The 17,694-nt window shown below is 46.0% G+C and overlaps 1 protein-coding gene across 1 annotated transcript in view; it reads left to right on the forward strand.

Moving 5' to 3' along the window:
- MCM10 (minichromosome maintenance 10 replication initiation factor) overlaps positions 1-17,694 on the forward strand; it is a 119,942-nt gene that overhangs the window by 58,901 nt on the left and 43,347 nt on the right. The gene's annotated exons all lie outside the window — the stretch shown is intronic.

The following is a 17,694-nucleotide window of genomic DNA, read 5'->3' on the forward strand; positions in this document are numbered from 1 at the left end:
CAGGTGAAGCTCAGGAATGGAGAGGAGAGATATTTAAAAAGATTGAAGAAATAGAATCAGTGAGACTTGATGACTTATTAGCTCAAGGGAGTGACGGATTGGGAGGTGTGCATTTCAGGTGGCTCCTGAGTTTTTAGTTTGGATAACTGGGTGGATGGATGGTAAGATCATTCTGTGAGGTGGAGAAAACAGAGGAAGTTCAAGGGGTGTGTCATTGGACAAATCAAGTCCAGTGATCTGTGGATTCAAACCAGGTCTTCTGATGTCAAATCCAGTGTTCTTCCCATCTTCCCACAACCGTAATTTTGTGAATATACTATCCCATCCCCACGGTCAATTTTAGAACACTTTCATCACTCCCCAAAAAGAAATTCCATACGCATTAGCAGTCACTCCTCATTTTCCCCAACCCTCAAAGCCCTGGGCCACCACTACCCTGCTTTCTGTCTCTGTGGATTTGCCTCTTCTGAATATTTCACCTAAATGGAATCATACCCTGTGCGGCTTTTGTGACTGACTTCTTTCACTTCAAATACAGTGTTCAAGGGTCATCCATGTTGTAGCATGCATGCAGACTTCACTCCTTCTTATTGCTAAATAATGCCGTGTTGTACAGATATACCATATTTTATTTATCCATTCATTGGTTGATGGACATTTGGGTTGTTTCTACCTTTTGGCTATTATAAATAATGGTGCTATGAACATTCTTGTGCATATTTTTGTGTGGCCATAGGTTTTCATTTCTGTTGGGTGGATACCTAGATGTAGAATTGTTGGGACATATGGTAACTCCATGTTTAGCTTCTGAGGAACTCTCACGTTATAACTAAGATGTTCATTTACTTGTCTGTCTCCTTCAATGCTGTGAGGTCTCTTTGAGGAGGAGTTTCCACCTTGTTCATACCTGAGATGGTCTCTGGCACCGAACTGACGCATAAACGTTTCAATAAACATTAATCAAGGAAAATACTCTGGGTGAGGGCATTAAAGGGAAACATTTATGAGCTCACTTCAATGGGCTATTCATAAGAAGGTACCTCCCCAGGGACCTGAAATTTCCAAGTTTATGTATCACTGGGTTCAGGGTCCTTCTCAAGCAGCAGACATGAATTCTGTGGTTCATTTGTGGGTTGTCTTAGAGGGCAACCAAGATGGCCTTCATGTTCCCCTCAGTTTGACTGAACTTTAGACAGGTTTCTTTCTGACTGTAAGCCCCTGACCTCCCTTTTGTAAGAACATTTAATTTAGAAAACGTGCGCTTGTAAATGCTTACCCTGCACCTTTGAAATGTATGCAAATCTTCTAACCTCTTGCCAGACATTCAAGCCAGGAAGTGTCTTTCTCAAGGACCTGGGAATCATGTTTTTGAAATGAAAACACCAAAGGAGATAGCACTTCTATCTCACACCAGAGGAGATAGCATTTTTGCCCTCTGTGGGAGGGTAGGCACCTGACTTTGATGGGCACTTTATTCCAATTGTGACGGCCAATTAGCAAACACAGGTGGCCTGTGATTCCCCCTACCCTAGCTCTTAAAACCTCTCCACGTCTACCATACCATCCAGCAATTCCACTCCTGGTTATTTATCCAAAGAAAACAAAAACACTAATTCAAAAAGATACATGCTTAAAAAAAAATAAAAAAAAAAAGATACATGCACCCCAATGTTCATAGCAGCATGATTTACAATAGCCAAGATATGGAAACAACCTAAATGCCCATCAACAGATGAATGGGAAACAAGATGGGGTATATATACACAATGGGGTATTACTTAGCCATAAAAAAGAACGAAATGTTGCCATTGGTAGCAACATAGGTGGACCTGGAGGGTATTCTGCTTAGTGAAATAAGTCAGGCAGAGAAAGACAAATACTGTATGTTTTCACTAATATGTAGAATCTGAAAAGTAAAACAAATGAACAAATATAACAAAACAGAAACAGACTTACAGATACGGAGAACAAACTAGTGGTTTCCAGAGGGGAGGGTATAGGGGGAGGAACAAGATAGGGGAAGGAAATTTAGAGGCACAAACTACTAGGTATAAGGCTGTAATGTACAGTGCAGGGAATATAGTCGATATTTTATAATAACTTTGTATGGAGTATATTCTATAAAAGTATCAAATTACTATGTGGTACACCTGAAACTAATATAATATTCTAAGTCAACTATACTTCAATTGGAAAAAAAAATCTCCAGCCCTTTGTTTCAGTAGAGTTGAGATCAGTCTCTCTCCTCTATTGCAATAGGCTTTTTATGTTTTATTTTTAAATTTATTTGGCTGTGTCGGGTCTTAGTTGCGGCACGCGGGATCTTCATTGCGGCATGCGGGATCTTTCATTGCAGCGTGCGAGCTCTTCACTGCGGCACGCGGACTTCTCTCTAGTTGTGGCATGGGGACGGGGCGCTCCCGAGCATGTGGGCTCGGTAGCTGTGGCATGCAGGCTTAGTTGTCCCTCAGCATGTGAGATCTTAGTTCCCCGACCAGGGATCGAACCTGCATCACCTGCATTGGAAGGCAGATTCTTAACCACTGGACCACCAGGGAAGTCCCTACTGCAATAGTCTTGAATAAATTCTCCCTTGCTTTTTCTGGTGCAGTTTTAACTTTGACAAGGGCACTGACTCAGCATCTCATTTGATCCACCAGGGAAAGAGGGCATAACTCATGTAAGTGGAAATGATCCTTAGGGAGTGGGTCCGTGCAGGTGAGGTCACCAGATGCCATGGCCCAACTGTAAGTGTTATCCTGAACTAAATATAGAAAAACCCGTTGTCTATAGCTAATACTAAGAATATATTATGTTCTTTCGTTTCACTTCATTTTCAATGGACTAATTCTACCCCTGAGCACCTCCCCGTGTGGTAGAGGTGAGTTAAGGATTGTACCAAAAAGGGGACTCATGACCCTTGGAAGCAGGAGGTCCTCAGAGCTCGGCCCCCTCAGGAGCCCTCACAGAGCACGTAGATGGACACCTTTCCTGCCGCCTCCTCAGTGAGAAGGAAACACCCTATAGATGTGAATGTGAAGGCTTATTTGTTGGGCAAGAGAGTGATAGTTTGCAAAATATAAAGTTTCAACTCATTTGAAGTGCCTCTGGATCTGACTGTGTTGACACAGGTGGGTGTGGAAAGTGAGGACTTCGTGAGTCAGGACAACATTTCTAAAACCTTCCTGGTTTCTTATTTTCCTGTGAAAGACATTCATTTCTCTAAGCACCTAGCCAGCGTGTCATAGAGCTTCTTTATAGCTCTTTCCCTCATGCACCATGGAAATATTATCAGTCCCTATGAAAATGGTGTCTAGAAGTCTCCTCCTGAAATTAAGTCTGGCAGGAGATGTCTCCATTCAGTGCAATCGGCATCACTAGGCTAATGTTCTGTTCTCAGTGTGACCAACGACGTCCTTGAGTTTATAGAGAAAATTATAACCCTTTCTCTGTGTCTTGCTTTCCCCACATGCCATGCAAGGAAGCCAAGAAGCATTTGCCTTCCACCATCACCACTAGGCTATATGACACATTAGCGGAGAAAGCTCTGAAAAGGGCATGGGGTCTTCTACAGCTGCATGGAGTACTGCTGTGAATATCTGAGTTGATATTCAGCAGGCAAGCACTGTTATGGCTAAAACAAGTTAACTAAAATATCAAAATACTTCCTTATCAGTTGTTCAGTATCCACTTTCCTGAGCCATCTCTCACCCACTGTTGCCCCAGGTACCCCAGGCTACCTCTCAGGACTCCTACTTTCCATAGTCCATTATCCAAGGGGACGATGCTTGGCCCAGCGGGGAACCCTGCTCTGCTCCCACAGCTGGCCTTGATTCTGATTGGTCGATGTCTGTCCTGTGTCAGCTAAACATATTAATATCCCTCTGAATTCAGAGATTTCTAATTACTCACGAGTCATCTAAAATTACATTATATTTTTTCCCACCTCTCCTCTTTGCCACCTTTTGTGTTTCTCACACCGAAGTACTATCCCTAACCCTCACCAAAAATCCCACACCTATTACAAAGACTCATGTGCACCGAGGTTTAAAGTATCTATACTTACAAAAGTGAAAAGTGGAAACGGTCTAAATAAAACAGCAGGGCACACATGATGGTGTATGTGTGAGAGAAGAGTGTGTACCTACTGGAAATGTTATGAAAGATGGAGAACATGATGGTGTAATCGTTGCTGATGAGAAGCCACAACAGTGTAGGTAGCCAGAAAGGTGTTCCACCGTGACAGGTTCTCCTGGTTTGCTGAGGAATCCCTTTAGAGTAGGGATGAGTAAAGTAAGTTAGTGACGTAAGGGAAAGGTGAGTTGGGCCTATTTTTCTGGAAGGAGATCAATCACCTGGAATGGGTAGATCTTCACTGTTGTGAAAATTAGTCACTTTGGCAGGTCTTATGGGACGGGGAGGGGTTGGAGGGGTAGAGGAGGAAGAAGAGGGGCTGGAGGGATGTTTCAGGTCAGTGAAGGGGGGTCTTGGGCAGGTCCTCACCCAGCATCCCTTGGGCTTCTTGTCAGTGGAAACAGCAAGAGCTGATCATTAAGACTGCTGAGACTTGTCATAGCTTGGGCTTAAGACCCTAGACTGAGAGTCACCTGGGGCTCATCTCCCCGCAAAGAAGCAAAGTGAAGGACGTTTGTTCTACTACCCGTGGCAGCAACTGGAGCAGAGCACGTAGCTTCCACCTCTGGAGCGCCCTGTGCCGCCACGGTCACCTGTGCCCTAACCGTACGAGCCTGAGCCTTGTGACCCAGACTCTCTGGCTCCCACCTTCCTCAACAGCCTCTTGCCTTTGACCCATGAGACTGAACCCCTGCCCACTTTCCAAGCTGCCCCACGCTTTGGGAGTAGCCTCTTGGTGCCTGGGTTACTGGTACACCACACCCCTAGCCTTCACTGCTCAGAAGTTGACCCGTCAGGGATTTAAAAAGCCTCCCAGTCAGAGTGGCTTGAAGCCCCTGTCCTGAAGGTGACACTTGAAGGTGGGAAGCCCACCCCCAAGGGTTTACTGCTCTACATGGTGACAACAGCTTAGCAATTACAACCACTTTAGGAACTGAAGACTTGACCCAGCCTGCTGACAGACCCAACTCACCGAGGCCAGGTTCCAGCACAAACCCTAATCTCACTAGGCCATGGTCCCAAGATTAACCTCCCAAAGATGCAAGCAAGGCAGACTGTACGGCTGCCTACAGGACCCGTGATGTACGATGGGAAAGAGCCTGGACTTCTGTCAGATGGAGAGACTTGAACGCTCTCACTCTTGGGTTGGATGGATATACATTAGCTTTACTCTAGAGGGTTTAGAGATGTGGTTCGCAGACTTGACTATGAATTCAGATCTCCCTGGTGCTTTAAAAATACCAGCACTGGGGACTCCCCTGGCGGTCCAGCGGTTAAGACTCCACAATTCCACTGCAGGGGGCACCGGTCCGATCCCTGGTTGGGGAACTAAGATCCCGAATGCCGCGTGGTGTGGCCAAAATAAATAAATAAAATAAATTATTTTAAATAATACCAACATTGGGCCTCAACCTCTAAGAGTCTTTGTGTGTGTAATTTGAAAAATTCGTGTCTTTCACAAATGAACGTATCTATGAAACAGAAACAGAATCAGGGACCTAGAGAATAGACTGGTGATTGCCAAGGGGGAGGGGGGCTTGGAGAGGGATGGATTGGGAGTCTGGGATTAGCAGATGCAGACTGCTTTATGTAGAATGGATAAACAACAAGGTCCTACTGTATAGCCCAGGGAACTATATTCAATATCCTGTGATGAACCATAATGGAAAAGAAGGTGAAAAAGAATGTATGTATATGTATAACTGCATCACTTTTCTGTAAAGCAGTAATTAACACAACGTTATAATTCAACTATACTTCAATTAAAAAATTTGTTTTTTAATTTTGCAAGGACAGAGGTATTATCGATAACCTAGGTCTGCAGTGGCACCTAGAAAGTTGTGCATTTTTCTCAACAAAGGCGCGCTATCTCTCTGGAGATGAAATACAGAGCTGCTTTCTGGTTTCAGGATGGGCTCTCTGGGGGAACAGAAAGGCAAGGCCCATGGAAGAGCATACAGACAAGGTCTATGGGACAAGAAGTGTGGGCCAAGCTGACTGGGGTCCCTGGCCATCCAGGAATCCTGTGAATATAAGGCTTATATCCTGGGTTCTCCACAGTCTGGACAGCTCGGCACGACATAAGGCAGGCCCAGGGAGGAGAGAAACTAAGTCACATCAAGAAGCTTGGGCCAGGGCTGAGCCGTGTTAAAGGAAAACAGGCACACAGTCCCCCCCAACTTGTCTTGCCCAGCTTGTGGGGACAGCTTTGCAGGCAAGACTCGGGTGCGAGGGGACTCTGTTAGGCTAAGTCCTACATGACAGGCCTGGGGAGCCAAAAGGACTGGTAAATAGCAGGCAAGACCCCTGACCCTATTCCTCCCACCAGATGCCAAAATGCATCTCACCGGAGGGAGAGGGCATCATCCTGTCACTCCCAGTAACAGCCCAGCACTGGGGAATATTTTAGGGTGTAGGTTCCCCAAAGTTTGGACACCCTCTACTACAAGATACTCCAAGATGAAAGGCTTCCAGGGTCAAATAAATTTGGGGAGTACTATATAGACTCTGTTCTCCTCCTTTGTGCCAGATTCACAATGCACAGGAGCATATTAAAGGCTCTGACAAGGCCTGCAGCTGGAAAATCTGTTTTTATTTAGCATTCCCCAAATTTAATTGACCATGCCATCTTTATCTCCCGGGATAAGGGAAAGAGTCAGCAGTTAAATTGCTCCATTGCTGCCCCACACCATCCTCCGACGGCAGAAGTTCCCCAGGCCCTCTCTGTAGATGTCCCTGTGACCAAGCTGCAGGCTGTTTTGTTGTGAAGCTGTGGCTGGTTCAGTGTCACACCAGCCATCTGACCACTGCTCCCTCTCCTTCCCAGCCTCCCCTCCTCTCCCTCACTCTCGTCTCCTGGGGTTTCACTCCCCAACAGAGTCAGTGCAGAAGTTTTTGCGTCCAGTTCTGAGACTTAAGGAATCAGAGCTCACATAGACACTTCCTCTACATTCTACCAAGGAAAATAAACCACAACCATGATTTTCTTTGTGATTATAAGTAAACACCATCAGCAGGTATTCTGAGTGTGGTGTGATAGAAAGCGTCTGATCTAGGAATTAGAACTCCGGGATTTTCCAGTCTCATCTCTTGCACAAACCAGCTAAATTACTCTTCAGAGAATGGATTACCAAAAATGGGGCAACACATGTTTGTCCTCATATCTCACGTTTGTGAGGATTAATAAGCATTATAGGGACTTCCCTGGTGGTGCAGTGGATAAGAATCCACCTGCCAGTGCAGGGGACACGGGTTCGATCCCTGGTCTGAGAAGATCCCACATGCCACAGAGCAACTAAGCCACAACTACTGAAGCCCGCACGCCTAGAGCCCATGCTTCGCAACAAGAGAATCCACCGCAAAGAGAAGCCCGTGCACCACAACGAAGAGTAGCCCCCGCTCGCCACAACTAGAGAAAGCCCACACGCAGCAATGAAGACCCAACGCAGCCAAAAATAAATAAAATTAAATATTAAAAAAAAAAGCATTGGGCTTCCCTGGTGGCGCAGTGGTTGAGAGTCCGCCTGCCGATGCAGGGGACGCGGGTTCGTGCCCTGGTCCGGGAAGATCCCACATGCCGCCGAGCGGCTGGGCCCGTGAGCCATGGCCGCTGAGCCTGCGCGTCCGGAGCCTGTGCTCTGCAATGGGCAGAGGCCACAACAGTGAGAGGCCTGTGTACCGCAAAAAAAAAAAAAAAAAGGCATTATAACTAACACTTGTTGAATGCCTACTACACTGTATGATCTCTTTTGATATTCCACCAACAAGCTGGATATTTTTACTTTCAAAGACAGGCCTTATTAACTCCATTTTTCAAATGAGCATTCTGAGACCCAGAGAGGTTAAGTAACTTACCCAAGGTCACACAGCTATTTAATATCAGAGCCAGGAATTAAATGCAAGTTTGTCTGACCTCCAAGCTCATCTTTCCACCGTACTGTCCTGCTTGTCCAGTGAGGAAATGCATATGAAAATATGTTAAACTCCACAAAACATAGATAGTAAAATGTACTCTGTCAGAGACTTCCCTGGTGGTCCAGCAGTTGGGACTCCATGCTCCCAATGCGGGGGCGCCCAGGTTTGATCCCTGGTCAGGGAGCTGGATCCCGCATGCCACAACTGGGGATCCCGCACGCCGTGGCTGAAGATCCTGCACACCACAGCAAAGACCTGGCACAGCCAAATAAACAAATAAATACTAAAAGAGAAATGGTAGCATCAAAAAGTTTTAAAAAAATGTATTCTGGGAGTTGAAGACACCGCTGACCACATTTATCCTAATAAAGTCTATGTTCTTTGAGGCCTTTTGTTCTGGAAATGAGACACAAAGTCAGTGACTTAGACAAAAGTTAGGTCTTTTATGTATATCCTTTTGGCCCCTAACTCCTTCTTGCCACTAGAGATACCTCCACACATTGCCACAATTTTTAAAAATTGTCTCAGACCGGTAACAAATATTGGCCGTCTCTAAGCCGGTGTCCTCTCTCTCCCCGCCTCGGTGGCAGCCAGCAGGTGGCATGTGGCTCACATTCTGTCCCCAGAGCTTGTCCCCAGGTCTTGGCTCCAGAGCAGGGGCCCCAGGGTCAGAGGTGGGGGTGGGAGGGTCACAGCTCTTGCTGCGGCCACTGGCCCAGCCCATCTTTCGTGTGTGCTCTTGTCCACTGCATGCTGGGCCTCCTGGCTGCCTGCATGTTTCTGAGCCCTAGAGAGCCTGCCAGCACGGCGCATGACTGTTGCCTATGGTCATGATCTGTGTCTGTTGTTTGTAACCAAGAGTTTTGATGGACATTGATGTATATAATTAATTAATTAATATATATGGACATTGATGTCCATATAATTTGATGGACATTTGATGTATATAATTGATGTATATAATTCTGTGACTCTATCAGCATCTCCTCTGCACCTCAGAGGAGCTCCTTTCTGGGCTACAGACTACACCACAGGTCTCGGGGGTGTCCCTAACTTAATCGAGATCAACAATGGGCCGCATCAAGGAAAAAAATAAGGATGTTAACTAAATTTCTGGTAGTCACTTTGCAGTATATGTGTAAATCATCATTATGTTGTGCACCTAAAACTAATACAATGGTATATGTCAATTATATTTCAATTTTATAAAATAAGAATACATTTTTTTTTTTTTTTGCAGTACGTGGGCCTCTCACTGTTGTGGCCTCTCCCATTGCAGAGCATAGGCTCAGCGAGCCCGCTCCGCGGCATGTGGGATCTTCCCTGACCGGGGCACGAACCCATGTCCCCTGCATCGGCAGGCAGACTCTCAACCACTGCGCCACCAGGGAAGCCCAAGAATACATTTTTAAAAAAGAAAAGCAGAAAAGGGAACAGCCATCCATCACACGTGAAAGCAAGCCACACTCTGCCCTGGGCAGGGCCAGGCTCACGGCACCTTCTGTGTCCTAAAGAAGCACTGTGCGGGGCCTTCCTGGTGGCACAGTGGTTAAGAATCTGCCTGTCAATGCAGGGGACAAGGGTTCGAGCCCTGGTCTGGGAAGATCTCATGTGCCACAGAGCAACTAAGGCCCGTGCGCCACAACTACTGAGCCTGCGCTCTAGAGCCTGCGAGCCACAGCTACTGAAGCTCATGTGCCTAGAGCCTGTGCTCCGCAACAAGAGAAGCCACCGCAGTGAGAAGCCCGTGCACCCCAACGAAGAATAACCCCGCTCGCTGCACCTAGAGAAAGTCCGCGTGAAGCAACGAAGACCCAACACAGCCGAAAATAAATAAATTTATTTTTAAAAAAAGAAGCACCGTGGGTGCACCCCAAGCACAGCTGCCACTAGGCCAGATGCTTCTTGCCCAGGTGCAAAGGACTTGTTTGCTCTGCTGACTCCGGGCATTCATCCAGAGCACGGGGGCAAACAGGAGCTGGGGTCAAATCTCACAGGCCACCTGTTTTTGTAAATAGAGCTTCGTGGGGTCACGGCTACTGTGGTCCCCAGCTGCCTCCCGGAATTGTTGCAATAGACACAGTATGACCAGTGAAGCGAAAAATAAATATTTTTGACTCTTTGACCCTTGACAGAGAAAGATCACTGACTCCCGACCTAGGGCAGAAATCCGGAGAAGGGCAGAGAGAGTTTTGCTTGCACCCCTTAGTGACCAGTCTCTGAGTCACTCTCAGTTTCTTCCTGTTCATTTTTTTTACTTTAAAATTTTGCTTTAGTTTCTGAATGGGGAGTGCATTCACCTGGTTCAATCAAAGTCAAATAAAAGAGAAAAGTCCTGGGCTTCCGTGGTGGCGCGGTGGTTGAGAGTCCGCCTGCCAATGCAGGGGACATGGGTTTGTGCCCCGCCCACATGCCGCAGAGCGGCTGGGCCCGGGAGCCATGGCTGCTGAGCCTGCACGTCCGGAGCCTGTGCTCCGCAACGGGGAGAAGCCACAACAGAGAGAGGCCCGCGTACCGCAAAAATAAATAAATAGATAAATAAATAAGAGAAAAGTCCTGGGCCTTCCTCTCCCCACCCAACTCTGTTCCAAGAAATGACAGTTCTCAGGAGAATTGTGTGTATAGCGGCTTTCTTTTTTGAGGTGACAGAAATGTTCTAAAATTGACTGTGGTGATGGTTGCACGTATCTGTGAATCTACCGAAAGCCACTGAATTGTGTATTTTAAATGGGTGAGCCCTCTGATATGCAAAATAATCAAAAAAATCAACAGTGCAGAATATGGGTGCGTGTTAATTAAATTTAATCTGCACCCTCGGATTAGTCAGCATTGAAGCATCCCCACCAGGAACTCATGTTCAAGTACTTTAACTATCATTATCTAAATCTGCACCAGAGGGTTTGTCATTCCCATAAGGGAAGCTAGAAACAGTGCTCCATCCTTAATAGAGTGTCGCTTGTGGCTAGAAAGAGTGTGTGGCCACAGCTCTCCTCGCATGTACAACACAGAAGCAAGCGGCCACCAGACCCCAATGGTGTGGCATTCTAGGTCCAGGGACCCTCATTCACAAGGACCCTGTGGCCAGATCAAATGACAAGGCTCACCTGCTCTCAGATCACTGTTTCCTACCCCAGGATGGCAAAGGAGAGAGATCTGAGATGAACAGACCAGGTTAGATGACTGACTCCTCTGTCCCTTTGCCAACAGCTCTTGGAATCGGTAGCAGAATCTATCCTGAGACTTGCTTTTATTGTCCACTTGACAGTTGTTGGAAGCAGGTGACATCAAAATGTTGAATAACTAGTGAGGCTTGGCATGTTCACGGTCCTGGGGCAGGTCCCCTCTGGCCGCTGGATTTGGGAAGTTGTGGGGAGGAGTCCCAGGAGAGAGGTGGGAGCAACTGGGATGGAGAGGCGGCACTTGGCCTGGGGGGCGGTGATGGAAATGCTCGGGACAACGGCTCGCTACCCACTGTTATGACGGTTTTTCCGTATTTCAGCAGCAGATATAACTGCTCTGGTACACATGGGCTCAGTGCCAGTTCTGGTGAAAGGCCAGTTTTGGCCTATGTCACCTTGCATCACTGTTACACACCTCCCGTGACCCTCTTCCCTTTTGCTTTTCTATCCCCATTTGTTGTCTTTCCTTTGTTCCCAAGGCTGTCCCATTTCTCTTATCAAAAAGGAGGAAATGTCCCACTAAGATGTTAGGATTTAATGCCAGACTTCCTGAGGCACTTGAGTTTTAAAAGAGAATGTCTAGGGACTTACCTGGTGACGCAGTGGTTAAGAATCTGCCTGCCAATGCGGGGGACATGGGTTGGAGCCCTGGTCCGGGAAGATCCCACATGCCACGGAGCAGCTAAGCCCGTGAGCCACAACTACTGAGCCTGTGCTCTAGAGCCTGTGAGCCACAACTACTGAAGCCCATGCGCCTAGAGCCCGTGCTCCGCAACAAGAGAAGCCACCGCAATGAGAAGCCCACGCACCGCAACGAAGAGTAGCCCCCGCTCACCGCAACTAGAGAAAGCCCGCGTGCAGCAACGAAGACCCAGCACAGCCAAAAATAATTAATTAATTAATTGATTTAAAAATAAAGTCAAGTCCCATTTTTTTAAAAAAAAGAGAGCGTCTAGAAAGAGGCTCTGTCCTCAAACTCATGGCTAGGGTGGAATTTGTGACATGGGTGGAAGATGATTTGAAGTGGGAACCTTCTCAGCCCTCTTGCAAACACATGACAAAGGGGGTCAGCCTATGTGGGACCTGCCTTGTTCAGGATAATGGCATTAGAACTAAAACCCAAGAGTGGCTTATGTTTATTTGGAATAATTTTGTCCCTGTGAACTTCCAAAGGTATCCTTCTGAAGAAGATAGAATTGATAGTTCAGAGACAATGTCTTAGCCAAAGACTAAAGTATTGTGAGATGGAGAAGTTACCAGGTTGGAACAGTGAGGGAATTTACATGATGATAGAGATGTACACCACCTCCCTCCACCTACTCTATTTCAGTAAGGTAGTCAACTTTCAACTGTCCTTACAAGTCTGAGCTAAGAATTTTACTTTGGTCAAAAATATCTAACCCAGCACCACCTCATACCCATTAGGATGGCTACTATAAAAATACCAAAAATAATAAGAGTTGGAGAGGATGTGCAGAAATTGGAACCCTTGTGATTTTTCGATGGGAATGTAAAATGGTGCAGCTGCTGTGGAAAACAGTGTGGTGGGTCCTCAAAAAATTAAAAATAGAACTACCATATGATCCTGAAATTCAGCAAAAGAATTGAAAACAGGGTCTCAAAGGGTTATTTGTATACCACGTTCATAGCAACTTTATTCACAATCGATACAAATTGGAAGCAACCCAAGTGTCTGCAGATGGATGAATGGATAAGCAAAATGTGGTCTATCCATTCAGTAGAATACTATTCAGCCTTAAAAAGAAGGAAGTTCTGACACTTGCTACAGCATACATGAACCTTGAGGACAGTATGCTAAGTGGAATAAGCCAGTTGCAAAAAGACAAATACTGTATGATCCCACTTACATGAGGAACCTAGAATAGTCAAATTCATAGAGATAGATAAAAGGTAGACTAGTGGTACTCTGGGTTGGAGGGAGGGGTAAATGAGGAGTAGGGGGTTAGTTTTGCAAGATGAAGAGGGTTCTGGAGATAGATGGCAGTGACGGTTACACAACAATGTGAATGTACTTAACACCACTCAAATGTACACTTAGAAATGGTTAAGGTGGTAAATTTTATGTGCATTTTACTGCAGTTAAAAATTTTTAAAGCATATCCACCTAAAAAGTAGATATCAAACTCAACACAATCAAACCTATTGTGGAGCTTCTGATGAGTAACCAGACTTCTCAGTCACAGTCACCTCCTTTCCCAGCGTCCCTGTCCCCCAACATATATGAAAGAGGTACTGGTGAAGAGGTGAAGAGTGCAGTGGAGCGAGAGGTGGCTGGAACACTCAGGGGAAGACATGTCAGGAACCGGAAATCGGGGCCAAGGCTGCACAGGCCAAGTGTGTTTAAGAGGGACATGCTCTCTCTCTTTTTTGATGTACAATGTTGTGTTAGTTTCTGCCACACAGCAAAGTGAGTCAGTTGTACATATATATATATATATATATATCTGCTCTTTTTAAGATTCTTTTCCCATGTAGATCATTACAGAGTATTGAGAAGAGTTCCCTGTGCTATCCAGTAGGTCCTTGTTAGTTATCTGTTGTATATATAAGCAGTGTGTATGTGTCAATCCCAATCTCCCAGTTCATCCCTCCCACCCACTACCCTGCCTTTCCCCCCTGGTAACCATAAGTTCGTTTTCTACATCAGTGACTCTGTTTCTGTTTTGTAAATAAGTTCATTTGTATTATTTTTTTAGATTCCATATATAAGTGGTATCTGATATTAGTCTTTCTCTGTCTTCCTTCACTTAGTATGATAATCTCTAGGTCCATCCGTGTTGCTGCAAATGGCATTATGTCATTCTTTTTAATGGCTGGGTCATATTCCATTGTGTGTAAGTACCACATCTTTATCCATTCATCTGTCGATGGACATTTAGGTTGTTTCCATGTCTTGGCTATTGTGAATAGTGCTGCTGTGAACATTGGGGTGCATGTATCTTTTCGAATTAGTTTTCTCCGGATATATGCCCAGGAGTGGGATTGCTGGATCATATGGTAGTTCTATTTTTAGTTTTTTAAGGAACTTCCATATTGTTCTCCATAATGGTTGTACCAATTTACATTCCCACCAACAGTGTAGGAGGGTAGAGGGACATACTCTCTTACGAAAGAGAAACAGTTACAAAAATGAGGGACTTCCCTGGTGGTCCAATGGTTAAGACTCTGCACTTCCACTGCAGGAGGCAGGGGTTCAGTCCCTGGTCAGGGAACTCAGATCCCACATGCTGTGCAGCACAGCCAAAAAAAATGAGAAGTTTGGTGCTTACATTGAATAAGCAATAAATAGCAAGGGTCTCATATGTGAGGGCACTGTGAGCACTAACAGAGGTGCCCAAAGGAATAGGCAGGACCTTCAAGGGTCTTTACTATCTCTATTCAGGAAGGCAGGGTATTTACAAATGGGAAAACCATACTTTCAGGAAATGTATTAAGTGCCAGGTGGTGGTATGTACTATACATACAGGATGGTTACAAGAGTTGAGTTGAAGGAGAGATTAATTCAGGTTGTGCTGGGTTAGTAAGAAAAGATTTTGACAGGTAAATTTGAGATGGTTTGAACCATTGAGCTGTATTACTAGAATTAGCTTTGGGAAATGTTATCATGTTTCGTTGATGCAATCATAAGCTTTTCAAACTCATTTAACCTGTGGTTTAAAAGGGGCAAGCTCAGGGGCTTCCCTGGTGGCACAGTAGTTGAGAGTCTGCCTGCCGATTCAGGGGACGTGGGTTCGTGCCCCGGTCCGGTCCGGGAAGATCCCACGTGCCGCGGAGCGGCTGGGCCCGTGAGCCATGGCCGCTGAGCCTGCGCGTCCGGAGCCTGTGCTCCGCAACGGGAGAGGCCACAACAGTGAGAGGCCCGCGTACCGCAAAAAAAAAAAAAAAGAGGCGAGCTCCAAGCAGATCTCAGGAGCAAAGGTTTCTGGTTTTCCTATGATTAGTCCCAAATATAGAAAAAGAGGAGCCTTTCTATTTGTTTTGTTCTGTGCTTTGAGTACCTCATATACTCTTTTTAGATGGGTCTCTGATGAAATAAACATAAGCCCAGGATAAATCCCCTTCACCCACTGTGAAGCCAGGCTCTTGTTTTCTTCCAGGCTTTTCCTTATTCTGCCAAGATCTAGTGATATTCCTATCCCAGCCCATCAGTTTCCAGCGGACATCGGCTCCCACCTTTCCAGGGGTCCCATAAGCAAAATAAGCAGTCAAGTTCATCCTGCTACTGTCTTCGTTCCATACTTGGGCCTGTTACGCGGAGTGAATGTGAAAGCGTGGGTAATCGTTAGTCAAATCCATTTCACCTGCCTCCACTAACCAAGGTCGTTTTAATTGTTGCTATACGATGTTTGCCTGAGTTCTTGTCCCAGAACTTGGAGTCAGCTGTGTCTGCCTGGAGGTGAACTGGTTAAGACCGGATAGGACCACCCACCCTCCAACTGGGCATGCGCGAGTCTCCGTTAAGTGACCTTTTGACATCAGGGGGCTAAAGACACCACCCTGGGTCTGTGCAGAGCGCCTGCCTTTTTGAACGTGCAGAGACCTGAGGCTTAGCCACACCTGCGCAGAATAACAGTGATGACCTGACTGCACCTTTCCCCAACCACCTTTCCCACGCTCCCCATGCCTCAGTCCGCCCTGCTGCCTTATCCCATAAACAGCCCAAGCCCCTTGCCTTCCAGGAGGCAGATCTGAGGCTTTGTTCTTCCGTCTCCTCCCTGCTGCAAACCTCGGGTCTCAGCATTTCGGCTTGAAAAACTTTTCTAGAAACTGGTGCAAAATGAACCTGGTTCAGTAACAGATGCTTGGATATTTGTTAGATAACTAGTAGTCAAAAGGGACACGGGAAGATGGGAAATGTTTCCCAATTGACTAGTTGGAGTTCACTCAAAAATGCACACGGGGGCTTCCCTGGTGGCGCAGTGGTTAAGAATCCGCCTGCCAATGCAGGGGACACGGGTTTGAGCCCTGGTCCGGGAAGATCCCACATGCCACGGGGCAACTAAGACCGTGCGCCACAACTACTGAGCCTGTGCTCTAGAGCCTGTGAGCCACAACTACTGAGACCACGTGCCACAACTACTGAAGCCCGTGAGCCTAGAGTCCGTGCTCGGCAACAAAGAGTAGCCCCCGCTCACAGCAACTAGAGAAAGCCCGCGCGCAGCTACGAAGACCCAACACAGCCATAAATAAGCACAAGGAAAGTGACAAATTCTGCTGTCTGGTTTTCCTGCTGAAGTCTACTTTTTCACATTTATTTTAAATTCAAAATTAGTTGGGGGCTTCCCTGATGGTGCAGTGGTTGAGAATCTGCCTGCCAATGCAGGGGACACGGGTTCGAGCCCTGGTATGGTAAGATCCCACATGCCGCGGAGCAACTAGGCCCGTGAGCCACAACTACTGAGCCTGCGTGTCTGGAGCCTGTGCTCCACAACAAGAGAGGCCGCGATAGTGAGAGGCCCGCACACCGCGATGAAGAGTGGCCCCCACTTGCCACAACTAGAGAAAGCCCTCGCACAGAAACGAAGACCCAACACAGCAAAAATAAATTTTAAAAAGAAAAAAGAAAACCTTAAAAAAAAATTAGTTGGAAAAGTTTATTGCAGAACAGTGCCCCATACATGCTGTTTACACTGGCTTTCCCTATGTACATTTTGTTTCCAATTATTCTATAATCCTTAGACGCTGTCAGGGATTCTCATGTCTTCCCCAGTATCTAGCGAGACCTGAGCTTAAACTGGGTGTTCTTACAGAGAAACTGACAAAAACGGTGAAGCTAGATTTAGGAAAACATGTGCATAGCAGAATGACAAAAACGGGGACTCTTTCTTTCTTATTAAAGCTTTAACTAGAATTTTTAAGAATAAGGACTGTGGCTCCTTGCTGCCCTCAGCTGGTGTAGAAATACAGTGCTCTATTAAATTCCCCCAGTCCACACCACTCGAAATCCAAATCAAAAGTATCTAACCATATGGTATTTATTTTTCTCTTTCTGACTTACTTCACTCTGTATGACAGACTCTAGGTCCATCCACCTCACTACAAATATCTCAATTTCGTTTCTTTTTATGGCTGAGTAATATTCCATTGTATATATGTGCCACATCTTCTTTATCCATTCATCCGATGATGGACACTTAGGTTGCTTCCATGTCCTGGCTATTGTTATAAAGCAGAAACTAACACACCATTGTAAAGCAATGATACTCCAATAAAGATGTTAAAAAAAAAAGTATCTAACCATTTTCCAAGACCTTTGAAAGAGGTTAGATTTCATTCGTAAATGCTGCCCTGCCCAATATGAATTGGCAGAGAAAGTGACCCTGGTCTTCTCTCTTTAGAGAAAAAGGCTTGGAAAGATCCAGTCTTTAAGGAGGTTGGTTGGGCTGGAGAGGCCATGGAAGGGAATCCTGTGTCAGAACATGAGTCTCCACCCACATTTTTACTC

Source organism: Tursiops truncatus, chromosome 2, assembly GCF_011762595.2.
Source record: "Tursiops truncatus isolate mTurTru1 chromosome 2, mTurTru1.mat.Y, whole genome shotgun sequence".
NCBI classification, from domain to species: domain Eukaryota; kingdom Metazoa; phylum Chordata; class Mammalia; order Artiodactyla; family Delphinidae; genus Tursiops; species Tursiops truncatus.